Source organism: Mustela lutreola, chromosome 16, assembly GCF_030435805.1.
Source record: "Mustela lutreola isolate mMusLut2 chromosome 16, mMusLut2.pri, whole genome shotgun sequence".
NCBI classification, from domain to species: Eukaryota; Metazoa; Chordata; class Mammalia; order Carnivora; family Mustelidae; genus Mustela; species Mustela lutreola.
The window spans coordinates 1275427-1283544 of NC_081305.1; the positions used below are offsets into that span (position 1 = coordinate 1275427).

The window sequence follows — 8118 nt, forward strand, 5'->3', positions numbered from 1 at the left end:
GGGAGGATGCCCCCCACATCCCATCACCCTCCTAAGTGGCAGCCTTACCCCCCCCCCCAACCTGGCCTGCTGCCTGGGGCCCGTCCTCCACTCTCCTTTCTCTCTCGGGACCAGGAGACCTTAGAGCAAAGTCTCATGGGGGATGTTTGTCAAATGAATACGTGATGGTAACAGCAGCAGTGAGCTCCTTCCAAGCTCGAGCTCCGCTGTGGGCCGGGGCACTGGGCGCTTCCCGTCAGTTTCTCCTGTTCTTGCACTGGCTCCGGAGGCTGGAACTGTTAGGCCTAGCCCTGGCTGACGGGCAAGGAGTGGAGAAAGGGGCCTCACGGTGGGTGGCAGGCACTGGGTCCCTGGGATCCCCATGTGGCCCAGCGGTGACACACAGTGTCCACAGGAGCTCAGGGCCAGGACCCCTGCAGAGCCCCCTGGGCTCCAGGGCAACATGGTCTGGGGAGGGGGCATTTCCACCCCAGCCCAGGCCCCGGGGACAGGGAGCCGGCGACTGGGCCCTGCCTGGGTCTGGGGTCTGACACACGGAGGCTCTCACGGCTGGGGAAAGGTCAGCTCTCACAACCTTGACCTTGTAGGGATGGTTCATGGCGACTCCCCCTCGGGGTGGCCCTAAGGTTCAATGGTCACATAAGCTGGCTTGGTGCCTGGTACACCGGTGGGGGCGGCACTCCCCAGGGAGGGCTGGCTCTTCCCCGAGCCTCATGCCCCTCTGTGCCTTCCCAGGACACGGGACCTTTCTATAATATCCACAAGCCGCTCTGTACCTGCCTGTGTCCCAAGGGTCTTTTCTGTCCCAGACCCCAAGCCTGGCCTTCCCCAAGAGCAGCCCACTGCCACCTCCTCTGGGGAGCTTGCCCTGATGCCCAGCAGCCTGGCCATCACGTGTGACCTCAGCCCCTGCAAAGGCAGTGGGAGGGAGTCTGTGCTCGGCCCGAGTCCTGCTGCTCACGTCTAGTGGCCACATCGAGCTACGTGGCCAAGCCTGCTGGCAGAGGGACAGGCTGGGGCAGGCTGGGGGATGGCAGCATCTCGGATGGGGAATCCCCCTGCCTCCCCAGAGCCCCAGAGGGAGGGGCCCTGACAGCACAGTGAAGTCTGGGGGAAGGTCTCTCAGGGAGGCAGCTGGAAGCCCCCATGGCTGGAGGTGGACGGGGCCGGCCAGGTGCTGTGGGGAGGTATTCAGGCTGGGGACAAGGACATCTCCGGCCCGAGAGGCGGCCTGGCCCTGTTCCGGTGTCCTCGGCTACGTACCTGGGGAGTCAGTCCATCAGCCGAGTCACTGTGCAGGTCCGTTTTCTGAGGAATGGGGGTTTCTCGGCTGCCAAGAGAATGGAAAACATGTCAGATGGCGTGCCCCCTCCCCACTGGAGGAGCCAGCCCCCCTCCCGGCGCCCTGCAGAGCCAGTGGGGCTGCCACGGGGGCCGCGGGGAGATGGGTGAGCTCCGGAGGCTTGTCCCTGGGGCCCCTGTCGGCCGCCCGCTTCCCCCCAGGTTTGATGATTATTTTACACTTCCCTCTGCTAGGAAGTGTGTGCACAGGGGACACACTCATGCGGTTCCCAAACCGGGGACAGCGCTTCGAGGTCTGCAGAGAGAAGCCTGGCGCCAAGCCCGGCCCCATGGGCCCCATGCCCCAGCCCTGCTGGGCGGGCAGCGGAGGCGGACTCCTGCGTTTCCGTCCAGAGTCTACCGATGCAAATACCAGCCAATACGGAGAGAGGCTGTCAAAGCGCGGGCATGACGGCTCTGAAGGTCGCCAGGAGTCCCTTCATTGCTCCTCGCTCCCAGCGCTGGAGCCCGATCCCTCTCCTTCAAGGTGGGCTGCGCACGGAGACCGGCCGCCGCGCCGGGACTGGGGAGGGAGGGGAGTGTCCAGCTGTGGCACTCGGCTCACACGAGGCGTTAGCATCCCGCCCGCTGGCCGTCAGTCGCACCCCCCGCCCCCACGTGGGCAGGCCACGTGCGAGGCCCCAGGGCCCCACCCACAGCCACGTGAGCACCCACTGGGAAGCGGCGCCTCCAGGCCCGGTTGGGCCTCCAGACCAGCCTGCGGCCCGTGCCGACCTTCCAGCACAACCTCGGGGAGCCCAGGAGCCCGCCCTGTGGAGCCGCTCCTGGACTCCTGACCTGGGAACTGCGAGACACCGGTGGCGGCTACTTTAGCAGCGGCTTGCCCCCCGCAGCAGACACTGCCTCTTCTAGCCGATGGGTCTGGGATGCCTCCTGAGGTCCCCGGCTTCGGTCTGAGGCCCGCGCCAGAGCAGGAAGGATGCCCCTCCCCCGCAGCCGGCAGGTGGGGCCCGCTGACCCCGTGTGGGGCCGTCCCTACCCTTGCCCGTTGATGGGGCAGATGTCTCTACGTTTGTGTGAGGTGTGTGCAAGGCCATTCTCGGCTCTGCCTCACGGGGTCTGCTCAGAGGTCAGCACGACAGAGGGAGGTGTGACCTGTCCGTCGCACAGCACGCGGCGAGGCAAAGGGACGAGAAGGCGGCCTGTGACTGTGCTCCCACGCCGGACACAGCGGCTCCGCACCGTGGGCCCCGCCCCAGGCACCCCTTCCCCTCCCGGGGGTGCCAAGCCTGTGGGCAGAGCTCAGCCACGCAGTCACCCTCTCGGCCCATGGCTCCTATAGGGGCTGGACGGACCGTGTCCGGGGCCTGGACGCTAGAGCAGGCTCGGGGCAACAGGTGTGCCCAGGGTCTCGGGTTCCCACCTCCGCCCAGGCTCCTGGCAAGGCCCCTCGCTGTGCCTGGGTGTGGGTTTCAGCGGGCCTAGGGCTCCTTTGAAGTCAATGCAATCCCTCCGATCCCAGGCCGCCCCAGGGAACCCCCGGGAGCAGGCACCTCCTCTTCCCGCAGAAACACTACCCGGCCCCCTCGTCCCGGGTAACCCGAGACTGAACGTGCCGCTGGCTCTGGCTGGGGTGTGGGGCGGTGGCTCCCGGCGGTCCTGCTGTAGGCTTGGACCTGGCCCTCCTGGGGCCGCCCTGCGACCCCTCGACCCCCTCATGGCGTCTGGCCTCTGTTCCGGCTCCTCCCCTGCCCCCAATCTGCCCTATGTCACCGTGGCCTCTCTGTCTGCTCTCCTGACCTTTCGCTCCCCGGCTGCTCCGGAGACGCCCGCCCCACCTAGGACGCCTCACCTGCTTCATTCCTGCCTTCCTGATTCCCACACACCTGCACGGGGAGGGTATGCGACGGGCCCACCGGGCCAGCCCGGGCCTCTCTGGGACCGTCTGTGTCCTGACCTCAGGGGGTTCCTGACGCCCCATGATTCGTGCAAAAACCAGCATGCGGTGGGCCCCTGTGGATGGGGGCACTTCCTAGGTCCTCTCTGTCTGCCTCTTCCGAGAAGCCCTCCCACTTGCATGGGTATCCACCAGGGTGATACTGGTCAGGCGATGACTGAGGGTGTCCCCCTGCGGTCACGGCAGACCGTGTTCCCACGTCCTGGGCTGGCCTGTGCAGTCAGAGCCTGGTGCCCCGGCCTGTCTCCCAGCTGTGGGGCTGTGCCCGAGCATGAGACCCTCCCCGCTCAGGAACTCCTCAGCCCCCCAGCCCAGCCCCCTACCCGAGGCACCTGCTGGGGTCCGGACCAGCCGGGGGTCAGGGGGTCAGGCGGGCCGGGACGAGCCCCACGAGGCCGCCCACCCAGGTTCAAGTGCTGTATGCCTTGCTCCCCGCCCCAGCCCTCCCCACCGCGCCCCCGCGGCCCCAGAGAACCCGCCCCAGGACGTGGCCCCGCGGTGGGCTGCTCTCCTCACGCCGCCCTGCCAGGCCCCTCCTGAACTACAGACGGGACGCTGAGGCACGTGAGGGGTCTCTCTCCCAGCTGGGGCAGCCGACGGAGGCAGAAGCTTGCGCGGACGTGGGAGCAGGGCCGGGACGGAACACGCGGGGTGTCAGGGTAGGAGGCAGGGCCGGTGAGGGCGTGCAGGGCCCGACAGGTGGGGAAGGGCCTCAGCACTGCAGCCGGGTCAGGACCTCCTGGCTGGGAGGTGCCCTGACACCTGGTTCCCTGTCCTGCGTCTGGCAGCCTGCCCCCACCACCGGCCCTGCTGCTGGCCTCCCCGGCGTGCACCCCTCCTGGCCGCCCCCCGGGGGCAGAGGAGCGTGCAGGGGGGCCTGGTGCCAGCTCTGCGGGGCGGGGCCAGCGGCTCCAGGGTCTCTGCTAGTGCATGGCCGGGCAGAGCCATGCCCCCACGCACCCCCACGCCAAGGCTGCGGCACGCAGTGCCCCCTCGCTCACTCTCCGTTCCTGCCGCAGCCACCCCGGCCCTGACCGGCATGTCCCCGCATGGGCCCTGGATCCTCGGGGAGCTGAGTGCTGTGGCCCGAGCCACGCGGGGCTCCCAGTCACCAGCCGGGTGCTCTGGGCGCTGTGGCGTGGCTCCTGGTGACATTCCTTCTACCGACACTCTCCTGCCCCTGCCCTTCAAACGCTGCCGCTTTGCTTAAAAACTATCTGTTACCCGAGCGCGCAGATAATCCCGTGCCGGTGCCACGGTATCTCGGCTGTGGGCCGCGGCAGCGCTTACGAGCGCCCTGCCAATTATCGGCTGCGTTCATCTTAATTACTTGGGGGAAAGTGGAGGCAGGCGTTGCATGGGGCCGGGAAGCGTGTTTGTCTGCCTTATCGGGGCGCACATTTGAGATCCTTGAACAGGAGGGAGAGAAGAGGAGCATGTGGGAGAAGGCGATGTCTTCAAGCATGACAGGGAGGGGCCGGCGTGGCGGCGGGGGTCCTGCCTCGGGACGGGGCCATTGCCCACCCCGCGGCCCAGACAGGCCCCTCGCCCAAGTGCAAACACACTCCCGCAGCAGCTCCTCGCTTCCCAGACTTCGGGGGTCAGCCGGCCAGCCAGGGCCCCCAGGCCAGATGGAGCCTGGTGACCGCACCTGGTGACCGCGAGGGATCCCTGCACCGCCTGCAGCTGCGGTGGCCCATCCCAGACCCCACACGCCCTCCCCTGGGCGAGGCTGCAGATCTGATCCCCAGGGAGCTAGGAGCCCTGGGATCCCCGGCAGGGATGGGCAGGGTCCGGCCAGCGTGTGACAGGGTTGCCCTGACTGTGGCTGGCTGTGGGAGCAGGGGGACCACAGGAGGAGATGGACACGCATTGGAGAGTTCGAGTCCAGCCTGGCCCGGGGAAACTGTCCCCGAGCCTGAGTGGCCTGCTGGCACGTCCAACGGCCCGTGTGGTCTGGAACGCACTCGCTGGCCCAGCTAACCGCCTGGCATGCGGAGAGCCGCCAGGAATCAAAGGTGGGAGTCCCGGCCTGGTCACCACTCTGGCCAGGGGCTGTCCCCGATGCCTGTGCTGACGGTGCCCTCTGGAACCCCGGGCACCAGCAGTCCTGGGTGGCTGGTGCCCGGCCAGCTCTCTAGGGACCTCACCTGCAAGACGGCAGTGACCACACCGTCCCATACAGGTTGGCCACGGAAGGGCCACAGAGGGAGACTGGGGACCGAAAGTAGGAGAGGTGTCAAGTCCTTTGAGGGCCACATGTGGGGTACCCAGGGGAGAGTCGCTGCGGGGATCCCTGTGCCTTCACGCCCAAGCTCCGGGTTCGGCGCCACATGCCCGAGAGGTCTGCGCACGGCACTGCCTAGATCCTTCTGCCCTCACCCCTCCACCGTCCCTGACACCTGCTTGCCCTCTGCCATGCTCCGCGTCCCCGCACACCGGGCAGGCTCCTGCCCTCGGCACCTACCCTGACCATTCCCTTCCCGGGATATGCCTCCTTTCCCTCCTCCCCTGGTCTAGTTGCAATGCCACCTCCTCCAGGAAGTCCTCCCTGACCATGGAGCTAGCATAGCTGCTACCTGCAGTCATTCTCTGGCCCTCCCCGGCTTGCTGATGCACTGCCCCGAACTCCACCACAGGCAGTATGAGGGCTGGGGTCCAGCCTGTCCTGTGGCCGTGTAGGCTCAGCCCTACCCTCGGGGTCCAGCACAGGCTTCAGAGGACTTGGCTCTGCCCAGCCTTCTGCTGGCCTCTCTGGGTGCCTTGGGGAGGCTCTGCAGCCCTCAGTTTGTCCATCTGTGAGATGGGCCAGACGCTCCCCTCAGCACACGCATGCCCATGTGTGCCCACCCAGAAGCACGCACGCATGGGTACCCATGCACACACGCCCGAACGTGTGAACAGTCCCCAGCACATGGACATACACGTGTGCAAACACACACATGCACGTCCTGTGGGCTCTCCCAGGCCGTGGAGGGGGCGTACGGTCTTCGGACTCTGGACCCCGTTCCCCTGGAGGAGGCAGCAGGCAGGGGTGCTGCCCGGGGCCCCTCCATCTCTGCCCTGGCCCCCGAGAGCAGGGACGTCTGGGGGCAAGGCTGATGCTCAGTTTGGGAGGTGCGTCCCGTACCACGAATGCCGACACCGGACGCAGCTAGTCCTGGCACAGGCTGGCGGCCCCCTGGCCTATTCCTTGGGACGTGCTCCTCCCTGGCTCAGAGGGACAAGGGACAGCAGGGGTGGTGACACCCAGGGTCTGCCATGCCGGGGTCGCCCTAGGATTCAAAGGCCCTAGCAAGCTGTCGGCCAAGCCGGGGGTGTGTGCAGCAAGTGTCTGCTGTCCTAAAGCCGAGAGGAGCTCCCCCAGGGCAGCGGCTCGTGAGGACTAAGGGCAGCAGCAGAACTCGGGGATCCAAGGAAACCAGTTTACGGTTAGCGGGCAAGGTGTCTTCTTCAGAGTGGGCTCGTGATCCTAGAACGAGGATCTCTGGGGGCACCTAGCTTTCTGTGCTCACTTCAGCTGCACGCGGCTCTGAGCTCTGCTGCTCAGAGAGGGTGCGGGCTTGCTGGAGGCCACAGTGGCAGAGCCTGGGCTCCCGGGACCAGGGGCATCGAGGTCGTGGCCAGGGCAGTGCTCCAGCGATGCTTAAAGCAGTTGTTAGTGTCCCTGCTCCTGGCCCCCCTGCCCCAGAGAAGGGAAGACACTGGTCTGGGTGCTGAGCTGGGTCTGAGGAAGGGCTGGCAGTACCCGGTTTGGGTACCAGCTCTATCAACCCCATCCCCACCGGCCGGGAGGGAACGCGGCTAGAGGGACCGGGGTGGGGGGAAGCTGGGTGGTGGGGGTGGCTGGCCTTATCCTGGTGCCCTCTGTCCCCAGGGTGGACCCTGAACCCCATATGGTTGCAGACCCGAGGTCCCCGTGGGCTCTGTCGGGTGGACACCCGCTCTCGGAGACCTGGCCCTCGCTCCCATCACTGCCCCAGTGCGGGGCAGGAACCTCAGTGCCTCCAGCCTCAGCCGGCCTTGGCCCCTTGGGCTCAGGGTCCCACTGGGAACGCTTGAAGCTGGTGTTCAAAGCTTCCCGTGGCTCTGATTGTCGGGAAAGCCTGTCGCCATACTCCCCCGACAGCCCATCCGCTGGCGACAGTCCGTCCTTTGCCACCCCTTTCTCGGCCCCGCAAGAAGCCCAGGGCGCACCGACCATGCCTTCGGGGAGTGAGAGGCTTCCCGACCTTTGATGCCGAGGGTGGGCAGAGGACCAGCACCCGAGGGAGGGAGGGTGGGGCCCAGAGCATGCCCCGGGAAGCTCGCAAGCGGTCACCCCCCACCCTGTGACCCCGACTGTGGCACAGAGATCAAGTTCTGCGAGAGGGCAGCAGAGCATCGCGGACCTGGAGCGAACGGGCCCCTGGGGGCCAGCCTGGCTGGGGCTGGGCTCGGCTCCTGCTCCCCTGGGGCTCGGGGTGAGGTGCCTTAGGCCGGTCTTCCCTGCTTCCAGCCAGCCTGGGGGAGCAGCCTTAGACCCATTTGACAGGTGAGGAAGCTGAGGCTGCAAGAGAAAAGAGAGCCGGCGGACAGCAGTGCCCCGACACCCCCCCAGAGGCCGGGGAACCTTGTGACGCTGGGAAACTGAGCGAGACCCTGCCAGAAGCCCTCCTTCCCTCGCTTGCTGGGGCCGTGCGGATGGCGGGGTTTAACGAGCCGTCTCCCGCGCGACAAGACGCACGAGCTTCCGTGGAGGCCCGGTGGCGGCGTTGATACTCACCCGTCAGGTTCCGGATCCCATCAGCCTCCTTGTTCAATTAAAAGGGATTATAGTTTCACTTCCCAAGGAGGAAAGGATTAGCACCACGCCGGCG

The 8118-nt window shown here is 66.9% G+C and overlaps 1 protein-coding gene across 1 annotated transcript in view; it reads right to left on the reverse strand.

Annotated features, from left to right (window-relative positions):
- The window catches only part of ZNF469 (zinc finger protein 469), a 71712-nt gene that overhangs the window by 46362 nt on the left and 17232 nt on the right, over positions 1–8118 (reverse strand). The window contains exon 2 of the mRNA XM_059153334.1: positions 1264–1330. The gene's annotated coding sequence lies outside the window, so the exon portion shown is untranslated. The remainder of the gene's footprint in view (positions 1–1263; positions 1331–8118) is intronic.